Below are 25,507 nucleotides of genomic sequence, written 5' to 3'. Positions count from 1 at the left end.
AATTATTCACACCCTGATGAGTAACTCTGAGTTACCACTGACAGAGAAAAGCTGCGTCCATTTTTCATTCACTTAGGAAAGCTCACGCTGGGTAATGAGATGAAGTTTTTCTGTGCTGCTGTAGGACGACATGCATGTGCTGCAACTCTGGACTCATCACAAAGAGATGCAAAGTGGGATGCAAATCTCTAAGTCAGAGACAGTTAGTTGACTCATTTCTTCAGATCACTGCAGGACTTCCAGCACAAAGCAGACATTTGTTTGGAAACTTTCAACTTTCCCCTCACACTGAAACTATACAGAGGCATTTCTTGCTGCAGGTAAAAGTTGAAAAAAAAAAAAAAACCCAGCTTGTTGTGGTCGATTGGGTTGGAAAAGACGTCTTGTCTCCTTTCTTTAATCTCATTTAGTTGCCTTTCAACAAGTTGAACTTTCCTTTGGAACTATTTGGACTTCTGCTGTCAACCTTTGATTTTCCTAAGGTCCAGGAACTTTTGGGGCAGAGACTGCAAGCTGAATGTTTCTGATTGGTGGAGCAGCCCTAGTGTTTTTCTTCCTTTCTCCGTCCGTGATTTGACCCGCTTTAATAACACCTAAACAATGGTCTTCTTTGAGACTGATAGTGTGAATGTGTCTCTGTCAGCTCCTGGTGTCTCATTTCAAAGTGACCCTTTAAACTATAACACTGACAAACAATGGTAAAGGTACAATTTAGTTCTGGGGAATGTTTTAACAGAAACGAAAAGTTCCTGGCCCTTCTGGATCAGAATGCAGCCATTGTGAATTTTGAAGGAAACAGAAAAAACAAGATGTGGTTGGAGCTACTTTGTATTTCTGCGTTATATGAATGTCATAACCCTATTTTTAATGATGTCTGAAGTTACATTTGGTCCAAACTCAGCACTAGTTGAGTTTTTATACCTTAATTTGGAGAAAAAGATTTCTCCAAACTGTCCCAAAGGTTGAATTTGAACCTGGATCATCCTTTTCTAGAATGATAGCCTTTTCAGTCAAGAAGAGTCAACTGCTGATTTAAACCACTACCCCTTATTTGCAAGAGCATAGAGAATATGCATGTGACATAGCAAGGAGAAGTCATTGGGGTTACCACTGAGTGGTAGAAAGAGGTAGATAAGTGTCAGCATCTTTTGCCTCACTGTCTGCTCTGTGTCAGCACCCAAACTTATGGTTGACTTCTTCAACCATAACTGTATTTCCACGAGAAAACAAATGGTGAAAACCTACGATTACGGAAAAGTTTAAGCGAGACAACTCTTATGAATACCCCTATTACCACAGACTACCAGCAGATTGCAAAAAATGTCTCTGTAACTTTGCAGAGCTGTTAGCACCTGTGTTTGCAAGTTTGCCTATTTTGGATTTGGGGGTAATTTGCTCCAAAAGGGGCATATTTTACTCCAAATTAGTGCATCACTTTTTTTTTTTTTTTTATTCCTGTTTGGGCTCATCAGCACAGGTTAACAAGCCTAAAACTTGTCATTCCTTTGCCAGCTCTTTGGCTCAAAGTTAGGAACTAATTTGAGATGCTTTATGAACTAAAACTTATTTTTTTGGTGATGGATTTAGCATCCGCACCGTGCCTTTGTTCAGCTCTGTGAATTGATAGGACATTCACGCATTTGGAGAAGCACCAGAACTTCATCTGCATTTCAAATTAAAGGAGCAGGAGTCTGAAAACTTGCAGGGGTAGACTCAACACTTGAGATAATTGCAGAGGGACAGTGTGAATAGCAGGATGGACACACACACACACACACACACACACACACACACACACACACACACACACACACACACACACACACACACACACACACACACACACACACACACAGAGCATTATTGGTAGTATACTATTAGTCTTTATTAGGCCTGATGTGGGGGCTGACAGTCCTGGCTCTCTCTTTGATTGTACTGTTACTGAATCGCAGCCAATCATTCTCACATGCCCGTGGCTTCATTTACTGCCTGCGTGTCCTTTCAAATGGAGGCTGTGGTGGGCAGAGGTGGTGGACTACCTTATGCCATGCTTGTTAAAGGCTTTTATTCTTTATAATCATCTCTCCCTGGGATGCAAAAACTCTTTAATTAGATTCCAGGACTTTATTTCCTCCCCCAGTCCTTTAATTTCATGTCGTAAACCTCAAACCAAGAGCCTGCAGTCAGAATGAGCTTCTCTTTTCTTTGGCAGGAGAGCACAGGAGCACCTGCCCGGGTCAGAGGAGGCAGCTCGCAGGCGCTCGTGTTATGGCCGCAGGCGAGAGGCCATGAGAGGAGGAAATGAGTGCTGGAGTGTTTTAATAAGGACCTTTTTTTGAGCACTTGTGCTTCATTCAGTCCCCTGTAGTGGAGAAGTGGGAGTGCAGAGGCTCATCTGGAGGAGTATTTGCCCTCAGAAGGAGGTGAGGCACACAGGAAGCTCTATGACACCTATAACAGTTAGAGAGGGAGCTGTTTACTAAAACATGCTTCACATGTTTTGGTGTGCTGCTGTCTCTACTTTTACTGTCTGAGCTTTTATCTCCGCAGAGATGCCCAGAATTATGGGCCTTCGTAAAACTGCAGAGCTGCAGTACAAAAGAGGTGTGCATAAAGCTGCAAAGCATGGAAACAGCATGTTAGGGGTTAGAATTATGCGTTCACCCAACAGAAACATTTATAGGCCCATTCTGGAGTCAGAACACTTAAGGATCCCCCAAGAGGAACTAGAAAACTTTGCCGGGAGAGGACATCTGTGTCGACTTGTTAGACTTGATCTTTGATGAACGTATGAAAATGGATGCTTTCTTGCACAAAGTTTAAACCTCTGCACCAAATCAACCCTAAAGGTCAATGTAATTTAAATCCCCACTCTAACAAATAAATGCAAATTTACAAAGGAGTTTCAACAGCAAAACCCTGTTAAGTGTAATTACAGCAACACAATAGATATGAGACCCAGCTGTAAATCGTTATGTTGCCCAGAGGGTAATGGTGCTCCACATTGCAAGGACCGCCTGTCTGTGCTTCACACAGCACGGACTGGCTGTCTGTGCTCCACGCTGCATGAACTGGCTGTCAGTGCTCTATGTGGCTTGGACTGGCTGTCTTTGCTCCATGCGGCACAGACTGGCCATCTGTGCTCCACATGACATAAACTGGCTGTCTGTGCTTATGTGGCATGGACTGGCTGTCCATGCTCCAGTGGCACGGACTGGCTGTCTGTGCTCCACATGACATAAACTGGCTGTCTGTGCTTATGTGGCACTGACTGGCTGTCTGTGCTTCAAACGGCATGGACTGTCTGTCTGTGCTTTACATTGCATGGAGTGGCTGTCTGTACTCCGTACGGCACAGACCCAAGTACCAAATGACAGCTAGCCAATGCAAAAGTCTGACGTCTAGCCCCTCCAATGTTTAACACATTGAAACATATTGAAACAGTGCTAATGCAAGTCCTTTGATTGGTCTACTGGCAGTGTTATCATTCTTGCATTTCCTGACATTTACCAAACATGATTGAAAACAGAGAAAAACAGACACACTGCTCTGCCTGTGTGCACAACAGTCATTATCTCTTTCACACACACTCAAACACACACACATTTAAGATCCCATTTGGACAAGATGTTCCTGTTAACATGGAACAAAAGCAGCTCCTCGGCCCACAGTGGAATTGTCGAACTTGGAAACGAAACCCGAAGGATTGTTGGTGCGGAGCTCAAAGACTCACAGACTCAGAGGAAGCAGAAACCTAACATGTTTTAGTGTGAAGACAGACCCAAAGTGTGTGACGGCATGTGACAAAAAGACTCCAAACATAGCTCAGCTCATTGGACAGGAGCCTCACATCGCGTTTCACCACCTATCGACATCAGCAGCTTCTTCACAGCATGATGATCTGTTCCTGAAGAGACACGGAGGGTACAACTTCTTCTACCCCACTCACTGAGGCCTCTGAGTCTCTCTGACAGATTCAGGAGGATTTAAAAAAGGATTCAGGTCCAGAGAAAAGACTGGACTATGACAGGTCTGAAAAGGACACTTCCAACTTTCTTGTCATTTCAGGACAAGCTCCACGTCGATAGCAGATTAGCATCAAGAAGAAAGTGAAGGTAAATTAAGGCATTTCACAGCACGATATGTCATCCCTGGTTTTATCTGCTGGCATAACTTAAAGGAGATAAACAAAATGAACTTTTGAACTTCTACTCAGATTTTGGGGATTTTCTTCTGAATGTGATATACAAGCTTTAAATTCAGAGTTTGAAATTCACATGATTTCTGACTTTTCCCCTCTTTAAAATTCTGTCTTAAATCCACAAATATGAGATTTCTAGATTCTATAGAAATTTAACTTTAATCTTTAGTTTCAGATTTTTCTCAGAATTTTCAGATTCTTCTTTCCGCTTATTTTTTTTTAACCTCTTAAAATTCTGTTTTTACTCCCAGATTCCTTACATTTTTAAGAACCATGACAGATATGTCTTAAATGTCTTAAAGGTCCCATATTATGTTCCTTTTCTGCGATTTAATATGGATCATTGATGTCTTCATGAAATGGTAGTAACATGTTTTGGTCCAAAAAGCCAATAAATCAAGCACAGCAGCATTGTTTCCAGGCTCTCATAGCCCCTCTGTTCAGAACGGTCTGATTTCGTGGGCGTGACCTTCATATGTAAATGAGCCACCGCTGATACCGCCCCACTCATCCGCAAAACGGAGAGCGGCAGGGCTGAAGTTAAAAGTTTAACTTCTTTACATTCTTTTTTGGATATTTAAAGAAGTTTACTCCAACAATGGGCAAACTGTTGTTTTGAGGATAATAACATTTGTGAAATCTCACAAAGCTCAGAAGTTTGGGAAACCAGCCATATTTCCTTTTTTAAAATCAACATTTTCCAATTCAAATTCTTTTCTAACAAAATCTGACTTTAATTTCAAAATTGATTCACAAGACTTAAGTCTGAGTTTTATTTTTTTTCTTTTGACCTTCATAAGATTAGTCTTTCAGTGGCTGTTACCCTCCTCCGTAAGTCAGCTCTTCACCCACATGTTCTTTCTCTTAGTGACAGCTCTGTTATGCTGACTTATTTTAACACAACATACACATTCTGCTGCATTAAAGCTAATTTCCATCTTGCCTCAGTAAATATCACCCTCAGCTAAGCTGGTAAACCAATTCTCCATTGCACAAGCTTGTAAATGTAAACCCCTCATTGCTTTACAGTTTGAAGCTAATAGAAAACAGCAGGAGGGGAGCTGAAATGTAAGTACGGTCACATTACAGAACATGAACGCAGGTGTGTGTGCGGGCTGCATAGTTGGGACTCAACAACAGCTTAATGGTTCTGCAGCTACATGTTTCAATGCAGCATTTCTCCTACAAATAAAATCATTTTCAAGAGAGAAGCAAGATGTTTACCTGAAGAACATAAGCCAAGCACTTATTCACAAAATGTCCGTTATGAATCAGACTAACATTTCCATTTTCTTTAACTTAAGACATCATCTATAACCCAAGCTGAGATTTCAGAGGTGGAGTTCTAGCTCCTGATAAATTAATCATATCACTCCTTTTTTTTCTTTAATTTATATAGAGGATTTTACTTCCATCCTGAACCCTAACATATTACTGTAAATTTACAAATGAGTTTCAACAGTAAAATCACGTTATATTAAAATAATACTACTACTATACAGTAAAACACCGACACTTCCTGTTGCCAGTATTTTACTGTTATTTTACAACAAAGTAATTGTTTGTGATGGCGTTTTATATCTGTGGGTAAGGAGGGAGCACAGTTGTAGAAGATCTTGCTGTACATTGATATATTACACTGCGGAGTACCATGGTTGTCTGTGCTTAACATGGCACAGGTTATCTGTGCTCCACATGGCATGGACCATGTACCCAGTGGTTTTTACCATGTGTTTTATACATTGATAAATTAGATATGTTGGGCTACACTATCCTAGCCAGTTTGAAAGGAAAGTGTTTTTTTTTTCTTTTTAGTTTTATTTAAATGATCACAACCTGGATGGTGTTTTACTTGTAGCACAAAAAGCCTGTGCCTTCTGCAGTTTAACATTTCAATGCATAGAAGGATATCATATCTACTTCGTTCCCTATACTCACAGTTAAAAAACACAATCACAACAAAAATTACTTTGCTGTTAAAGAATGATAAAATACTGGCTGCAGGGTTGCGGGTATTTTGTTGTTATTTCCCATTCATATACTGTAATCTAATATAGAGAATTATACTAAAAAAGAAATTACAGTGCATGCACTGTAAAATAACAGCAAATTACGGGTCATTTTGGCTGCCAGCATTTCACTGTGAATTTAAAGTTATTTTTTTTTAACTGCGTGGCAAACATCACTAAAGCTTTGCTTTCTTTTCCAGAGTTTCTGCAGAGCAAACTGGGACATTAGCAATAACATCGACTCTGAGTGTCATGCACTCCCTGCTGAGCGCTTTCTTTTCGCCCCGTCACAATTAAGTCTAGTTCTGCTCAGTGTGGTTAATTATTTTTTTTTTCTTCCTCCGATGAAACAAACATCTGGAGCTCTTCAGATTCTGATTCCTCAGCTCGGCCTGAGAGGAGACGACACTTCTGCCTTAGCTCAGGATTGATGGGCGGCTCTCTAAATGTGTTTTTAAAAGGTGACACCTGCCTGAGCGGCTGATTGTATGCTGGAAGAGACAGAGGGAGGGGATTTTCTACTGCAGCGGAAAAATACAACAATTCGCTGTGACAAAAACCTTCACACTTGAAATATACGTGGAGAGAATTTGGTGGATGTTTTCAATAATTACCCATTTTTCATCTCCGCTCACCTCTTCCTCCTCCTCCTGCTCCTCCCCGTGCCTCTGCCTCTGTATCTTTTAATTTACTCCAGCCATCCTTGCAAAACGGGGAGTTAAGAAAATGAAAAATCAGGCAGTCATTAGTCAAAGCAGTCAACCATTCAACAGGTAAATATGAGCATCAGTCATACAGTCGATAGACGCTCAGATACTGCTGGCCTCTGCAGCTTGCAGCTAATTCTGCCCCCGGTAAATATAACCTGCACACAGAGAACCCCTGTGCACATGCAAAGGTGCATGTGAGTCAACATGCATTTACAGAGAGCTCTTGTAAAGGCTCATTCACACCCTGCTGATGTTCCACTTAGTGAACAAACGTTATTATGTAGCCGTGGAGCTGTTTGGAGGAAAAAAAAAGAAACAATAAGTAACTTCACTTCTGACCGCTTTTCCATTCTGCTCCACCTCAACTCAGAAACATCTGCATTAAAATGATACGGCAGCCTCATTGTGCTCTTACAGCCCGTGCATGCGCCTCAGGCTCTCGTGCTGAGCCGGGATTCAGTGGCCTGCATCGGGGAGATGGAAATCAAATAATGAATAAATTTTACATCCTGACTCATTTAATTTTCTCCATGGCTTGGGGAGAGGAAGTCTCGCCCACCAGCCCCCAGTGTTTTTTTTTTTCCCTTTTCATGTAAACGCCACCAAAACGAGAAGTGCTGAAACGCCAAACACACATAAATACACTCCCAGACTCACAGGCGCCTAATGCAAATTCATATTCACACGCAAATAGCAGTTTGTAAAGTAGGATATCAGCTCGCACAGTTTATTTGGATGAGTTCCTCCGCTGAATGAGGGATTATTGCACGGATTCAAGAGCATATAAGTAGACTGTAAAGTGCTGCTCCACACTGAGAGAGATGTTTTCACACAATATTCAAACGTAATCATGTGCAGAGTAACACAATGAAAGGGTTTGAGAAGGATCCAGCAGTACGCGGCCATACACTAGGAGTGTGCGTGTGTGTGTGTGTGTGTGTGTGTGTGTGTGTGTGTGTGTGTGTGTGTGTGTGTGTGTGTGTGTGTGTGTGTGTGTGTGTGTGTGTGTGTGTGTGTGGTGGGAGGCCAGTATTCATATGAAATAAGTTTAAAACAAAAAGTGTGTTAAAACAATAATGCAAACAAAAAAGATGGATAGGTGATATTGAAATAGACATTTCTCTCAGGGAAGTGCTGATGTGAATGCAAACATAACTGCAGATATCGTTAGAAATTGGCAACAGCATACAAGTAAGACAGAAAAATGTGTTGATCCACCTTCATCTTGGCATTTCCCCTCAATATTCACAAAAGCTGCAAACTTTTAAGCCCCGTTTCCACCAAGTGGTTCAGTTTGGTGCATCCTGATAAAGCACACATTTTGTGACAGTCACACTTTTTGGTACCTTTCTGTTGCCAGACATACTGATCCAACCACAGAAGGGGAGCTAGAAACACTGCAGCCTGTTGATTGGTCAAAGGAATTGTCACTTCCTGTGCAACAGCAGTTGCTGTCTTTCTCCTTGCGGCACACAGCCCCCTCTGAAGCAAAGCATGCTGCGCTTTGTTACAAAGAGCCATATGTCATCAATGCTCTTTGTTTACTGTGTTGTGTTTTTCTTCTTTGTAGAATTTATTAGAGGAGTACATTTTGGCACACTGCTATTCTGTCATGCTGAACAACCGACATGGCATACAGCATCTGGCTTGCACAGGGCTTGTCAAGAAGGACATGGCTGGCAGAGGAAATGCAGCATCAGGCTTTACAGGACCACTTGGTGGAAACAGGGCTCCAGTTCCCTGCAAAACATTCCCTAGAACTTCCTGTGGCCCACTGTTGTATGCGGGGCCAAAGACCTGGATACACTATGCAAAACAGAACAAAGACATATGGAGAGAAACAAATAAAGGTCAGTGTAAAACAGCACCAGACCAGTAGAGGGCAGTAAAACAACAACCAAGGTCTTTCAGCAAAAGCTACACCATAGAAGGAGAATGAAGGATATTCAGCCTGTGTTGGTTTTGATGATGCTTTATTTCGCTGCAGATGGATTTGTTGACTCTTGAAAGGAGATGAGCTCTGGAGACAAAGCCATCTAAAGCCATTCAAAGCCATTTTTACATTTTCGGAGGAAGCTCATCAGACACTCAATTCTCAGAATGCTTGGTACCACTCCAGGTAAAACACTCAATATTCAGTTTGAGTCACTCCAGCCAGGCCTTTTGTGAGTTTTAGGACCAGATTTGGGAGCACTGTAAATCCTTTTACAACCTCTAAAGCAGAGGGTGACGTCTGTTTGTTGCATTCTGCAGCTTAACTTGTTTGTATTAATCTTCACGATCTCTGGCTCGAGTCATCAGCTCATCATGCAAATGAATATTTGTTGTTTAGTCATGACAGTGTAGATTGATTGTGTTATTTTTAATGTAGCTTGCAGCTCATATGGCACGTATGTCATGCATGCTGCATTATTCTCCTTTTCATTACATTATCATCATCAGTATGACATACAGTTGGCCATGGAATATGCATGAGGCTGATATTACATTCATCGGATGTCTCGAGTCATGGAGCCTTAGTTTATTTCATGTGAAATTCTTCTGTGTTTGTTTTTTAATTGTGGTATTGCAACAGATTAGAGTTGTCTCGTTGGGTTAGTCCCAAGGTTGTTGTGATATTTGATTTCAACTAATACTTACATTGACTTTTTTTATCATGTTAAATTGCTAATGATCTTATGGGTTATGAACATTTTCACATATAGAAAAACAGTGACTTTATCCCACTTAATTTTTGATATATATATATTTTTTTTACTGGCTACTTCTCTAATAAATTTTCACTTATTTTTACGGTTTCCATTTTAAATTGTTAGAATCTTTAGGAAAAGTCTGTGAGTAGGTTTCACAGTTCTAATCCTTGTATTTTTTAAAATGGCATTTTCCTACTTTTTTTTTTTTGGCCTATTAAAATGAATGGAGTCAATGTGTCACCACAAAGCCAAACAGCTGATGATGTCATAAGAGGTAAGGGTTTAGGGTCCTGAAAACAGAAGTTATAATCAAGACAGGTGCATATCTTTAGAGTTAAGATCTGTTCCCCATCATCATGAAAACCACACAGCTGATAATGTCATAAGGGGTCATAAATACAACTGATACTATTAGGGTTCAGGCCATAGACTGTATAAAACATGGACATAGTCTCGCCGATGTCACCCGTCTGTTTCTGTAATGGAAAATGAACCACAACGGCTATGGCGGCCATATTGGTAGTGGCAAGGACTTTGCCTATAGCCATAGGGTGCCTGTCAGTCATGTGACCCTCAGCTGTGCCTCTCATTGGGGTAGCTCGCGATCTCAATATCCTCTGAACGGCCGAGTTAGAAAAAAAATCACCCCCTGTGGGTGCCAACAGTAAAACAGGAGACGTTTTCTGAACCAGGCTGTAAATAGGTTAATTTCTGCTTTGAAAATGTTTTTTTTTGGCTTGGTGTGTATGTGACTTCTGGTACTTCCGGAGCCAGCCTCAAGCGAACACTCCAGAAACAGCAGATTTTAGCACTTCTGCATTGTCACATGTTCTTAGATCAGAGGTTGCCGCTTGGTTCAGGCCAAGCATTTCAACTATCATCATTTGCTGCATGGAAAAGCCTCCTAGTATTTTATCTGTGTTTCAACCTAAGGAACTACCCCAAATACTACCTGCATTTTGAGCAGAGGATCTAGGGTCTAAATATAATTCTGGGGGATACATTTTTTTTCACCTAGAGAGTAGTACTTTCAAGAGGCCTCTGGGATTTAAATGCAGACAAATAATGGGACACAGGAGCTAGTTCTGGAAAATGCTTTGACTGGGACTAAAAGTCCCTGGACCCTCTGGTTGAAGCACAACTTCAGAGTCTTATACACACTGGGTCTTTAAGTGTGTTCAGTTATAAACCGTCTGATAACAGATAAAGCAAAGCTTTAAAGCTTGAAGTGCAGACACTTTGAGTTGTCCTGTGAAGCTTCAGGACACAGCTGACATACATGATGAAACTGTTTGACTTCTTGGAGCTCAAAATAATTGGATTCTCACTCTTCCTCCTCACTTTAGCCATCAGTCTCCTTTATCTGCTCCTCGTTCTTTAACTTTCTCCATTTCACTTCCACTCAGTCATCCTCAGTAATCTGCTCTCTGTAGTTTAGGCTTTTATTTCCTCTCAGTTTTAATGTTAGCATGACTCTTTGTCCCTTTAAACTCTTTTTTCTGGTCTTTGTTTTCGGCCTTTTGAACTTCTCTCTTCTCGTCTCTCGCTCTCTGCTCTTTGTCTGTCTCTGAAACAATAACCATCCATCAGGAGCCGCCGGCGCTCTCACAGTCAACCACTCATGGTCTGCTGATTACGCAACACTCACTCCTGTTGCTGAAACTGCGTCTCTGATGCCACCGCAGCAGTGTCAGGAGGTGAAACCTTCAGGAGTTGTAAAAAACAAACTTCCAGCCTCTTTTGTTAGCGTTCAGCATCGTTCTCCCCTTGAGCCTGTCGATACAATCCCTCTGTGAGTGATGATGGTGAACAGCCAGTCAGCAAAGTGCTCATTCTTCAATGCCTTGTTGTAACGCTCAATAATCATATATACATCATGAAATCTATCAGCAGCTCCTGCTGCCCTTAACCAAGGTGACTTATGTCCTGATTTATGACAATCAATAGCTCATCAGAATTATTCACCCCCTTTGACAAACAAATCAATGCATGTTGTTCAGCCTCACACCGGCGTCTGAATGAGCTTGCTGTAACTCATCGCCAAAAAGAAGCCGTGTGTGGACCAACAGATCCCTGGACCCTCGTTCAGAGCAGGCTCTCAAAGAAGGGAAATAAAAACAGCATGGAAACAGTTTGTGCCAGAAAAAACAATTTTTGAGGGTTGGTTAAATGGATCTCAGAAATCTTTCAGGACGGTGTTTCCACACATCTTACTCTTGTCACCATCCTCTGGTAAACATTCAAAGGCCGTCATGAAATACATTTGGCACCTGAAGATAAAGAAAGTGCCCACAGCCCTCCACACCTGAACCACTGTTCATGAGTAGTAAGGCAACAACTATCCCTGAAAACTGCTCATCCTCGCCTTTCCACAGCCAGATGTTTCTCCAGAGCAGCTGAGAGCTTCTGAGGTGTTATCTCTGTTCTCCTGTTTATCACCACTCCTTTTAGAGTTTTCACACAAACTGCTGGCAGGGAGATCTTTCAAGATCATCAAACGCAAGAGAGAGCTGCAACACTCCCTGAAAAGTGAAGACAAAACCCATTCCTTTGCAAAAATTGACTTATACTGGAGAGGGGTTATGAACCGTCCAGCATTTCAACATCCAGCATTTGACACAGGGAAATGCCCCCCAACACCCCCATCACCACCAGCAGTTTAGACACTGTTTAAATCCTAAAAATTCTATAAATATATATGTATTTTTGGCTCACCTCTCCCCAACCAATATATCAGATTTTCACCATTCAGATTTGAAAATGTTTAGAAGAAGTGCACATGTACCTTTCCTTTTTAAAGTTATCAACATTTCCCCCAAATGATTGGCTCATTAAAATAAATTGAGATGATTTGTCACCATGAAAACCACACGCCTGATGATGTCATAAGGGGTTGATAAGACTGGTGAATGTCACTCTGCTCCCCATTGCCATCCTGTTGCAGTGTCTGCACAAACAACACCATCATTGATGGTGTTCAACACTATGACGCTCTAACTCTGTGCTGTTTAAGAATTCAGACCTGATCTATGATAGTTTTCTATAAAGATGCACGCCTATCACCCTTGATAATTTAAGAATTAAAGATGATGCTTCATCTTTCATTCATGATTCTTTTTTACTTATGCACCCCGGTGAGACATACAATACCTATGCACACCTGCTGCTGCCACAGACCCAGGGCCGATGTGTGAACCATTTCTAAATTATTCAAGTGAAAATCTGGCAACCAATCATCTTGCTTCAGTGCATCGGCTGACCTCCTGAGGTTTTCAAACTGGTGTTCACCTTTTCCACGCAGTCATGCAGATACAGAGTCACACTGCTGACAGCTGAGACACACACATCTCCTTATTTATAAAACAGCCTCATACATTGTTTAAACAAAGAAACATGTTTTCCTGCTGCGACGGAAATGAAATGTTGATGAAGTCAAGTTGACTTCAGGAAAACAACACCAGCTGCTGACAGATGTGTCATCAGAGATTACTTATGAATCAATTCAGCTGCAGGTGTTTGAACACCTGCACTAAAGGATGAGAGTGCACACGGATCTGCTTACAACACCACATTATAAATGTAGTCTGAGGAGCATGATATTATCTGGAGTTTAAACTCAGGATACAACTTTCTGCAGATAGAGCTACATGATTAAAGAGAACATCTCAGAGGTTGGCTCCTAAGAGTGAAGAAAGGTGAGTTTTGAGCCTTTTCTTGTTGAGATACTGATACGTATTCAATTTCTATTAAAGTAATGGAAGTTTACAGACTCCCTTTTGAGACTAAACCAGTGAGCTTTAAACATAATTTTTTTAACACCATGAAGGTGTCCTCCAAGGCTCTATTCTGGGACCGTTTCTCCTCTCTACTTTTATATATATGACCCTGGCAGGGGTAGCTCAGCTAAACGGCACCTCTGTGTGGGTCATACTGTCATCTACATCTAAGTTTACTCCATATCAAAAGTAGTACACGAGTTTTGAGCAGGATTTCTGTCTCTATGAACAGCACCACTGAGATATAAAGAAGTTTAAAATGATGAAAAACAAACTTTACGGTCCTCTTTAAAGCAAAATAGTTGGGGGATATTGATATCCCACCAATCTTGTTAAAATACTCAACTTGTGGAGGCTAGGTGTCTGTGATTTATTACGGTTATATGTCATAAATGGGTGGATTTTATCAAATTTAAAGATAGGGTATACTGCCTATTCTTATTTTAAACATGGACACAAAGCACCACCACTGGATGTTCAGACCAAGCTTGTACAGAGTTGTAAACTTTTAAATGTTCATGTTGTGGAAACTCCTGAATCCTTGTCCTTCCTCTCTGTTCTCAAAGTAGACCCAGATTATCTTCTTGTCACTCTGCCTCCTGACGGGTCTCAAAAGGGCTGTCCAATCTGAGTGAAAGGGTTTCAGGCAGAATCTGAAATTAAGGCTTTCTAAAACACCAGTGTAAGAAAATTTGATTTTTTTTATTTTTCTTTTAGCGGTAAATCAGGTAGAGATACTACAGGGACACCAGAAGGGCAGGATAAAGGCCTAAAGAAGCACAATTCCTCTTCAGTCTCTACACCAGCTCTTCTGGGTATTAGTTATGATCCTTTTGTTTGTTTCTCTGACAGAATTAGTTCTTTTTAAGCCTCAGTTTCATCTCAGAGGCCCGCACAGAGTTGGCCTGGAACTCAGTGACTGTGTACTAAAACATGTCAATCATTCCAGGAGCTGGTTGCACTATTCCATCGTTGGCCTTGTTCTCATGTCACTAAATAACATGTGGACCCTAAGGAATCCACTCAGAGCCATCAGACTTCAGAAACACCCCCCCCCCCCCCCCCCCCCCCCGCCCCCCTTAATATTTATGTGATGTGGCTCATTATTGAATCTATTTGCTCTACTTACGTGATCAAAACCTGTCATCCCTCAGGAGGACCCACCCTCCATCCCACCCTCTCGCCTGCCTGTCTGCTCGCCCGTCTGCCTGTTCACATCTCAACAGGCTGAGCTCTCTGACCTTCATGCACACCTTTGTGTTGGCTTTGCCTCGTCTCTGCAGGACGAATCAATCCCTCAAAGGACTCCGAGTCTTGAAATCAGTTCCAGGTTGCTAACGCGTGCTGTCAGTGTCGCTCAGCAGTTGGTGGAGATAAGGCTATTTATGTAGGAGACAGGAGATGGGCGAGACCCACTTCTCTTTTCTCCTTCTGTCTGTTTACCAGGTCCTCAGACCAGCATTTATATTTAGGATCAGATCTAAGTGGACTTAAAGACGTCAAGGCTAAGACAGCACGGCCCTGTCTGTCAGGCCTCAGCATGAAACAGGTCCTGCTGTAATCTGCAGCTCACTCATCCCCTGTCCTCTATTTTGCACTAAATATTTGTGTGAAACGGTTTGTTTCCTGACATTCACCGTGTTTTGGAGCCGCTGCGGGGGAATGTCGAGTCGTTCCTCGTTTGTTTGTGCGTTCTCCGTTAGAGATCCAAACAGCAGCAGGGACTGCTCTGCTTTTATTCTCTTCCCTTTCCTCTGCAGACGTCCTGGTTTTGGAAATAATGAAGTGAATTCTGTTTTTCATTCCGCTGTAGGTTTGGGGGAACAACACATTTTCTGAAGGCTCCCTCCCCCACCCCCTGTTTTGTGTGTCACTGATCAGTGATCTGGAAATAAGAAGAGACATGTTATTTTGGTTTGCAGTTGGTTGCACACACACAGTGCCTCGGCAGTAAATCAGATTCACATGCAGCCCATTTCTCCTTACAAAATCGCATTTGACTGCGGATTCTGTGAAAGGCGCTTCTTCTTCTGCAAAGTGGCGTGTTGTCTGTTTGACAGCATCCCATCTTCCAGCTTTTTCAGCATCTCATGCTGCTGACACACCTGAACTCTCGTTCCTCTTTGGCTCCGAGGGGGCGGGTATTGTGTCAAAATAAATCGCTTGTCTCAAATCTTAACAAGAGAATAAGTGTGAGAAAGAGTTTTTCTGGGCTGAGCAAACAGTGTTTCTGGTTGAAGGCTTCCTGTACGGTGTGCAGTAAATCACATTTATGGAACAACAGGATGGGTTAGGAGTAGATGTTTTGATGCCATTGCAGGCGTTGTGTTAAGCCACAGCTCTGTTGAAACACGAGTTTTAGTTTGTGCACGCAAAGGTTTTGGTAGCAACATGACAGAGGACTTCCACTATTGCAAACGCAGAATTGAGGGAAAGAAGTGTAACAGAGTGATGTGACCAAAGCAAACACTGAATCCAGGTGTGACATCAAGTTGCAGACAAACACCAGACTTCCACCAGATCCATGTGTGGTCCATCTCTTACCAGCTGACTCAGGCCTGGCTCCCTTAGTTAAGTCAGTTTGTTGTAGTCAAGTTAAATAGATCTGGCACCAACAAACGAGCTGCTGATTCTGTAGTTACGGCTAGAACTTCTCAGTCTGTGACTCCTGCTGTCCTGCTTATGGTACCCCACATGCTACACTGCAAAAATGAAGTGTTTTTGTAAAGTAAAATTTGTCTTATTTTACTTGGTATAACCCCATTTAACAGATTAGTGCAGAAAAATGTATTGTTTCAGCTTATTTAAAGACAAAAATGAGGCCTGAATTATAAGTATATAAGTATAAATAATTTGTCAATGGAACAAGAGAAAAATTGTTTACACCTAGAATAAAGTCTTAATACAAGTTACAGTTGGGCAAAAAAAAGTATTTAATCAACCACTGATTTTGCAAATTCTCCTGCTAAGAAAGCTGAGAGAGGTCTGCATTTTTTATCAACTTAAACTTTACTATGAGAGACAAAATGAGAAAAAAAATCAGGAAAATAGGCTTTTTAAAGAATTAATTTGTTAACTATGGTGAAAACTAAGTATTTGGTCATAACAAAAATTAAACTCAATACTTTGTAACATAACCTTTGTTGGCAATGAAAGAGGTCAAACATTTCCTGTAAGTCTTCACCAGGTTTGAACACTCTGTAGCTGGTATTTTGGCCCATTCCTCCATGCAGATCTCATCTAAAGCAGTTATGTTTAGGGGCTGTTGCCAGGCAACACACACTTTCGACTCAATGTTTTTTTTTTTACTTGTTACAAGAAATTCAGACCTCATTTTTGTCAAAAAACTTGAAACAAGACATTTTTCTAGACTCGCCAGGTGAATGTGGCTCATATTAAGTCTAAGAAGACGTGTTATATTGAAAAATAGACAAAAAAACTTGATAAGATTTCAGCAGTGTAGTATGTGCTGATGAGAGACAACAGAGAACCTCAATAAGTAAGGTCAGAAAAGATAGATGTGGTGTGAATCCAGCATCATAGCTGCAAAATTTTACCAACTTTAGAGATGGATAAAGATTTATTTTATTTTTGCATAAAGAACAGGAGCTTAACTCTCTTCTGCTTTTTTTTCTCCTGAGTTGATCTGAACATCTGCTGAAACTGAACCAGAGATACACTGTGACTCTGGTGCACCTTTGCTCATTTCTGTAGCTCAATCTGCTCACCATCGTCACATTCATTCAACCCTTACAAGGCCACCTTAAAAAAAGGAGATCTTGCCACTTCCTCTCCAAGAAAAACTCCAATCAACTCGTCCTCAAGCTTGTCCAGATTTGGTTTATTTACTGTTATAGCTGAACATCTTTGCTGAGTTTTCTCACTGTAAGTGTTTGGCTGCAGAAGTGGGGCCCCTCCTCCCTCTAACAGGCAGTCACATCCTCTGAGATCACAGAGCCTCATCCAGCAGCAGATCCTCTGCAGGTTACAGTTAGTGCGCATCTTCAAAGCACATCCAGTGACCCTCTTTTTCTGCCCTTTCCCCCCCTCCTTGCCTCTCCTCGTCTTCATTTCTGTGGCTCCATGCTGCTGGGTATTTAAAGACATCAAGTGCGTGCAGGGCCCTGACAATTAGTGGGGACTGTTGCTGGGTAATTAGTGGATGGAAAGAAAGCCTCCAATTTTCTCCCTCACCCCAGGGAGCTCCTCCGCTTTCACACTCTACAAATACAGATCTGTGCACACAAATATGCAGGAGCACATAAAGAGATCTTACTTAAAGCAAAAACACAAATCAGAAGACAAACACAAAGACGCTGCAAAGACGCACAGTTCCTTCAGTGGCTAATTTGGCGTGAGGGAGGACACGGAGATAGGACACACATATAGAAATATGAGACAACAGTCAGTGTGAGGGGAGGAATAAAATAATGAGGAGGGAGAAGGTGAAAACAACACGAAGGACAAAGTAAATACAAAAAGAAAAATGAGAAGGGACACAAAAAGAGAAGAAAGGAAGAGCTGAGGAAACAGAGATGTTACAAGATGAGAACAACAAGAAGACGGAGGAGGAGAAGGACACAAGTCTGAAAGGAAAGAAATTATAAAATGTCTCCTTGAGGGACACAAAGTTACAGGCTCAAACAATGACTGAAAAAATGTTATTTTTAAGTGATAAGTACCTCAAAGAATAAAATCCTGACTCCCTACATGTTGACATTGCATACTGTTTTTTTTTTTTTATTCTAGTTTAATGTGAACGACCAAATTTACTCCACAAAATAAGCTGGATTTTAACTTTTAAATAACTGGCATTTTAATGTTATTGAAGGAGTTTGCTTCGTGAGGTCCACCTTAAGACGGAGCAGCTAGCAAGGAAATAATGCATAATTCTTGGAGATATTGGCAGCTACAATCCAAATTTCAATCATTCTCAGGCCTTGAATTTCCCTTTTGGGGTTTTGTGATTCCTTTTTTTATTTTGTCTTTGCTTTTGAGATCAGGTCATGCCGTATTTCAGCAAAAGGTGAGCCTGATCTGGAGCCTTCAGTTTTAGCACCTGCTACCTTCAAAATAAGGCCAAGATGTGTATGAAAAACCAACAAGGAGTCATTGAAACAGCATAACCATCAAAAAAATAAATTCTAACATAAAGAAAATAACATTACACATTACTGTATGAATAAAGAGTTTCATTTTCAGCTTTAGTATTTTTCCTCTTGACAATTTTCTTACATTAAAAACAAACACATTATTGCCAGCGTAAAGTAAGTTGACAGGTTAGTATAGAGTGATTACACAACTCACCTGCTCTGGCTGCAGCTGTGAGGGACTGCTGAGAGCTGAGCTGAGAGATGAACTTGTCTACGTGAGTGTTAAGGATAGAGTAGGGGCTCAGCACCCGCTGCTCGTTGAGAAGCAGAGGGTGCTGGAGATCAATACATGCTTTCATGTCTGAGTCCCCAAACTCCAGAAGAGTTGCTGGATGTGTTGCTGGTTGCTTTTTTGAAAAAAAGTTGTGAGGGTCTGAAAGTTGCTAGAAAGCATTAGGAAAGAAGCATTTTCAGATCTTGATCACGTGATTAACCTTCTGGGTACCGACACTCGGCACCCAAAGACGAAGCACATGTTGATACTCAGTACTGTGGAGGTATTTCGGTCAGTGCCGTAAAAAAACAAAGTTCTGTACCCAGCCCCAACTGAGACCATAAACCAACTGAGGAGAAGGGCTAACTTCTTGTAGCTTCCTTCCTCCATGATTAAAAGTACAGGTTTAAAGCACTTTGGGAGAACCATGAGACTTCTTCACTCCTCCCAAGAGGGAAAGTGATCAAACAATAACCATCAACATGTTTTATACAGACTAAACCACCAACAAGGTCAACCCGCCTCCTGACTGTGTTCCTGTCCCCTCCTCGCCCTGAAAACGTCTCTAAATCCTTCCAAAGCTTGGACTCCATCCTGAAAGTTGTAAAAATAAGTTAGGAACGTTCTGTAAGAGGATCTCAGACTTTCTGTCAAGGCAGAAGTTTGGAAGGAAAAGAGGAAAATGAATGGACGAGCTGTTTTGATGCTGCAGGAATCAATTGACAAAGTAAAAGTGCTTGATAATATTTGGAAAAGGAACTTTTGAACACTCCATGTTTATATTTTTACCCCCCTGGACTGATCCAAGAGTTAAAGCACAAACAGATACTGGCAGTGCATAAGCACACAGCAAATCTGATTATCCACCTGTCCAAAAACACACACACACACACACACACACACACACACACACACACACACACACACACACACACACACACACACACACACACACACACACACACACACACACACACACATTTGAGTTTGTGTCCCAATGCCAGAGAAGGACGATGAAGGTTGAGCTGATTTGTTTGAGTTGCAGAGATGTTGAAGGACGCAGCAGCTCGTCCTCTGGATCCAAATCAACTTTCCCGTCTTTAAGGTGACGCCCTGTGCGCTCTAATGTAGTTAAGCATCGTGTGTTTGTGTGTGTGTGTGTGTGTGTGTGTGTTTGTGTTTGCGTAATTGAAGTGTGTTCAGACTACTTTTTATCCTAAGTAATTCATGAGTGCTTGCTGAGGTGATGCGGGGCTGAGTCATGGAGAGAAACACCTCAGAGCTTCTCCTGCTCCCTGCTGCAGTATTCATCACCACACCCTTTCCCTCCAATTCATTATTCATGATTCTTTACAGGCTGTCTGTCCAAGTCGTCGCCCCACGCTTCACCACCGGGACTTTGTTCTGGGAGACACTCGATCATCACCCCCAGTCTCCCACTGTTCCCATCTCCCCGTCTCTTTAATGTCTCCTGTTCCCCGTCACCTCTTTGTCCTCTTTCTCTCTCTCTGCAGCTATAAGCCTGCTTCCAAGAAAACTGCACAAATAAATTCTGTTCAGCTTGATATATCTTGTTAATCAAGGGTTAGAGCTGCCCAAGGCTGAGGGAGAATAGAAACACCTTGTGATAGTAAAAAAAAAAATCCACATTTACAGAAGTTTGAAAAATCAGCATCAGTCAGAACCTCAGGCATCTCTGTCAGGAGCGCTAAACATCACCAACAGTTCCACAAAAACTCCTGCAACAGGAAAGAGAAGGAAGAGCTCTCTCTCTCCTGGAGACAAACTCAAGTTAGAGAAATAATGACCACATATGTGCAGGAAATACTCACTGTGATGCATGTTTCTCTGTCAGTTGGAAAGTGTCTTAAGTCAAGATTGAGTTTGTAGAATTTCTGCCATAACATTATAAATCTCTACAACCTGGATGATTTGTTATGAGTTGGTAAATTCAAGATTATAGGGTTTTTGTAATGTTGCTGTCATCCGCGTCAAAATAAATTGTACTTGATTTGTGGTAAACCCTGTTTCGCTGGCCTTTGAGAGCTCATCATGTTGTGTTCTGTTGTGTCACTGTGTTTCCTTTTTCCTATCGCTTTCGCTATTTTGGCGATTCAATCTTATTACGATTTTTGGGGCACTGGTTCAAATTAAATTGCAATTCCTCAATGTTTACAGTTTTTGTGATTTTTAGTTTGCTTTTTTAACACCAGTCCATGTGAAAAAGCAAATAGATGTTGATAATGTCTACAGACTATATAAGGAGCCATATTTTCTAAAATGCACATTACATAAGTCAGAGAGACACATTTCACCCTCTGATGGAGAAAATTGGTCACTTTTTTTTTACAATCTAGTTTTGTAAACAAAAACTAAAACGAAGAATTTCAATTTGAAAAAATAAATCAATTTTTCTTTTTTGACCAAAAATCGAGATTTTGATATTGTCAAACAAAAAATCCACATATATTGATTTTAGATTTTTTTTTCTCCCACCTCTAATAGCAAGCATCATTCTCACAGGACACCAGCACCACTTTGGAAGGATTCACCTTCAAAAAGTAGGAGGAGACTGAATGAACTGTAAATGAAGAATTATCTCATCTTGTAGTGTGTCTTGGTTTGTCAGTATGTTGATCTATAAACGAAGACAAAGTTGGCTGACTGCTAAAACTGGCATACCAGAGCAGAGACCAGAGACATGAGGAACCAGTACAGGTGTGAATACGTTAAGCCTGTTGCTGGCGCTAGCTGTGCGAGCTTTATCAATGCTCTATCAAAAAAAAAAAAATAAAAATAAAAAAAGGAAGAAACTTTACTTCTGGTTGTAATTTAACTATCTGTTTGATGAACTAGGAAAACTGTCACGTCAAAACATTTTCTTAGTTACAAATACATTAGATCAGCTTTTCCTTTTCACACCAGCCCCTATCAGTGGCCAGCTCACCTGATTCTACGCATCCAATCAGTAAACAGTAATGTTTGTTTCCTATCCTGCCTACTCTTCCTGCTTCCCCTGCAGACCTTTTTAAGCCTACCCCCACCCCAAGCCTCAATCTTATCAGAGTCATCTCTATTCTCACTGATGCTCTTCCTGCCAGTCTTTGCTGCTGCTCGCCCTGCCTGTTTTGCTCATGTATGTACATAAAATATAGGAGTGGTGTGACTTCCCTGCTTTAAGCTTTTTCATACCATTTAGGAACACTTGTATGGACAGGAAGATGTCAGAACACAGACACACCACCAAATCTAACACGGGCATGCATTTTCTTTTTGGTGGTCCTGTCTCAAGCGCGATCTTTTCCCAGCCATATTTAATTCCCCTGGTCTTTCAGTTCAACTTAACAACAACCAAATCTCAACGTTAAGATAAATCTTTTAGCACATGTTGCATGCTACTCATCCCCCTTGAATCTATAGCCTTAAATGTGCAGAATTTACCCCAAAAGGGTGCCTGCATTGGACTGCAAATCAGGTTTATTTTCCAGCAAGAATGAGATTTAATTTGGTGTGTGTGCAGAATGAAAATGTGACAAGGCAGCAAACAGCAGCACTCTACTACAAGGGAGCACAAAGCCCCTGGATAGGAGTTTCTGACTGACCTACAAAAGCGAACTAGGCTTTCAGCAACAAGACTGGCAATCCCTGATTGTCAATTTTAATGCAGCGAGTGAGTGAATGTGACAACCTTTCTTTACATTTACAAAAGCAAAAATCTTAAATAAACCGCAATTCCAGGGGTTACAAAGGAAAGTCTACCTGACCATGTACGGGACAAGATCAGCAAAGTGATAAGACACACGTGTTTGCCCACAGGGGGCACCAAATCTGCACAAACTGAAAAATTCTCACGAGGAGCTTTAGGGGGAGTTACATAAAAATATGCAGTAAAGAGAAAGAAATGTGGGATTTATGCACAATGGGTTGCAGTGGAAGAAGTGTGCAGTTCTGCAGAAATCTGCAAGATTAGATAACCTGATGCTGGACAGTGACATTTTTGGAGGTAGTTTTTGCACCATCAGAATTTAACTGGAGAAATAAAACGTCACACACTGGCATTGTTTTCTGCAACTTTAACAATCTGCTTTATGTTCAAGAAACTGCTGCTTTAAACCAGAAGGAGGTTTGTCGATTTATATCAAGTTCCTATAACAGCCCATAGAAGTACATTCTTCTCACAATTCAATTTGTTGAACCTGTTCAAGACATTTCTCCAGTGCTGAGCTGTTTCCAGCCACTGATACTCATTTCTTACAAGATGCTGCCGGCAAGTAGAGGAATTATCTCACCTTAGTGGTGAAGTGTTTCTAAATAACTTGCTTTGTTGGTTTGTTTTTTGCAGTTCGGAGCCTGAAGCTTATAAGTTGCATTACACCAAGATGAGTGCTGTGGCTTAAAGTCCTGAATGTGTTTGTTTTAAGAGGAATTAAGCAGGATAGATGCTCCATCAAAAGTTACTCAATCCAGAAAGTGATCGACCTATGCCAAACTTCAGTCTAAATCTCCTCCTCTGATGAGGGAACATCTCAGTGACCAATATTAGTTCAGACGCAGCATGTGATTTTCTGTCTCAGTCATTTGTGCCGCTCAGATTTGAAGAAGTCACAGGCTGGCAAAGACAAGCTGCACGCTGAACCACCCCCCCTTGAATCCAATTACCCCACATCTGGATCTGCATACAGAGACGGCGTGCAGTTATTGTATCTGACAGGGAATAACCCACGCATCGATTGATTTTACAGTATAGCAGACTTCCCATTACGCTGCACAATCTGGATGCAGAGCAGATGGTCCATTTCTAATGCCAATTATTCATACCAGCTCATGTGGACAATGAGCACGGTGAGGGAAACTAATTATAGAAAGTAGATCCAGGAACAAGGAGTAAAAGCATGAAAACAGACTTTTTAATGCGATAAAACTCAAACAGAGGGAGCCGTCTGGATTTAGGAGGCTGTAAAGACAAAGATAATGAACCCTGCTCTCCAAAATAAGCTGCACTTCATCTCCCTGCTCTCATTCCAGCAGACGGATTGTGACAAACTCACAGCAAAACGCTTCATAATTCCCAGAATACAGCCTCACAACCAAACACCTCGGGCTGCTGAGCTGCAGTGTCGTTCATCCCTCTGCCGGCTGCCGAAGCAGAAACACACGGTCACTGCTACAGACTGTGGAAGATGCATAGTAAACAGGACAGAGCAGTGCCAGTCATGACTAATCAGATGAAGCAGGGAGGGGATAAGGTGCAAGCAGCTCTACAGGAGGAGAAGATGAGGAGAGAAAATCTGCCACATCACCCAGTCTGAGCCGTTCCTCTCCAAAGTCCAGGATCAATGCTGCTCAGGACATGGCAGACGGACTGAAAACGCTAAAAAAAAAAAAAAGAAGAAGCAACACAGCAAAGTGAGAGTGAAATAAACCAGCCTTACCTTTCGGACAGACACCAAATCCCAGTCCTGGACCAATCAGAGAAGCAAAGAGCTTGAGAAGCAGCTGCTGCTCCTGCAAATACAGAAAGTGACACAGGGTTTTTCAGTGTGTCACACGGAGCCAAAGGGAAAACCTTCCTTTTCTATTATTTTGAAGATAATCTCAAGTCTGGATTAGAAGCTAGGGTCAGGCGTCAGCAGCAGCAGCAGACGGCTCATTTCCATGTGAGAGCCTCTGACAGGCTTCTTTCTCCCTGTAGGGGACCCGGGGCGCTTCAGACCACGATCTGGCAGGGGCGCAGAAGTAGGCAACGATAACAGGAGGAGTATCTGTAGTTGTTATAATATTCCAGATCAGGGAAAGAGCTGAGCATCCTTCAGAGGAGAGATGAGATAAAGAGAAGGAGGAAAAAAGAAAAGATCCAACGCAAAAAGATGCAGAGTGCACAGCTAGCGCAGCACACACTCTCTGATGCTTAAATCCTCTGGAAAAGGGCTGAATCAAGGCAGCAGGTAGTCACTTCAGCACAGCACAGAGGGGAGAGGTGCTGCATCAACATCGCAACTCCAAGTTTCTATTTTCAAAGAGCGAAGAAAAGAAAAATCAGCACTTAAGCTCCAGGATCACCAGCAGCTTCATCTCCTCTCCGGGACTTCTCAAGTCTGCACGGGACCGAGTGTGACTGAGAGAGAAGAGGGGGATGGAAAGAGAGAGAAAGACAGACAGTGAGATAAAGGAGAGTGTGTGCATGCATGCGTGTGTGTAAATGTGAGTGTGCAGAAAGAAAAGGTGTACAGGCAGAGAGAGAGGAGAGCGCAGAGAGCTGCGAACGGGCAGGAGGCTGCGAGCTCAAGTGATGCCGGAGAGCGATGTGAGAGGAGAGGAGAGGAGAAGAGAGGAGGATGCTCGCAAAAAGAGGGGGAGGAGGAGGGGGAGGAGGAAGACTGAGAGAGAGAGATAGAGGGAGTAAAGCACAGAGGAAAGGAGAGGGAGCAGCTTGCACTGTCAGTGACTACATTAACAGCGCTGAGTAGGTGGAGTTTTCCTTGCAGCAACAGAGGGGGGATCATGATCCGAAACCCCAAAGAGAGAATGAGAGAGGGAAAGAAGAGAAAGAGAAAGACACAGGAAAAAAAAAGAGAAAGAAAAGAGGGAGGAAAGATGCTGGATTACAACCACATGATCAGGATGTTTGGAGGTTAAAGAAACCTCTGAGAGAACCAACAGCATCCGAGGGAGAGAAAGGAAAGGAAATTAGCAAGAGAGGTAAAGCCAGTGTGTGTGTGTGTGTGTGTGTGTGTGTGTGTGTGTGTGTGTG

The 25,507-nt window shown here is 41.9% G+C and overlaps 1 protein-coding gene across 1 annotated transcript in view; it reads right to left on the bottom strand.

The window, feature by feature from the left end:
* sgcd (sarcoglycan, delta (dystrophin-associated glycoprotein)) overlaps positions 1-25,038 on the bottom strand; it is a 362,364-nt gene extending 337,326 nt beyond the window's left edge. The window contains exon 1 of the mRNA XM_074672035.1: positions 24,189-25,038. The gene's annotated coding sequence lies outside the window, so the exon portion shown is untranslated. The remainder of the gene's footprint in view (positions 1-24,188) is intronic.
* Between the last annotated feature and the right edge of the window lie 469 nt (positions 25,039-25,507).

Source organism: Halichoeres trimaculatus, unplaced genomic scaffold (assembly GCF_033239565.1).
Source record: "Halichoeres trimaculatus isolate MK-OKI-2021-1 unplaced genomic scaffold, fHalTri1.1 fHalTri1_scaffold_6, whole genome shotgun sequence".
In the NCBI taxonomy this organism is placed as follows: domain Eukaryota; kingdom Metazoa; phylum Chordata; class Actinopteri; order Labriformes; family Labridae; genus Halichoeres; species Halichoeres trimaculatus.
Note: the sequence above shows the minus strand (reverse complement) of the source record. Positions and strands in the feature narration are given on the sequence as shown.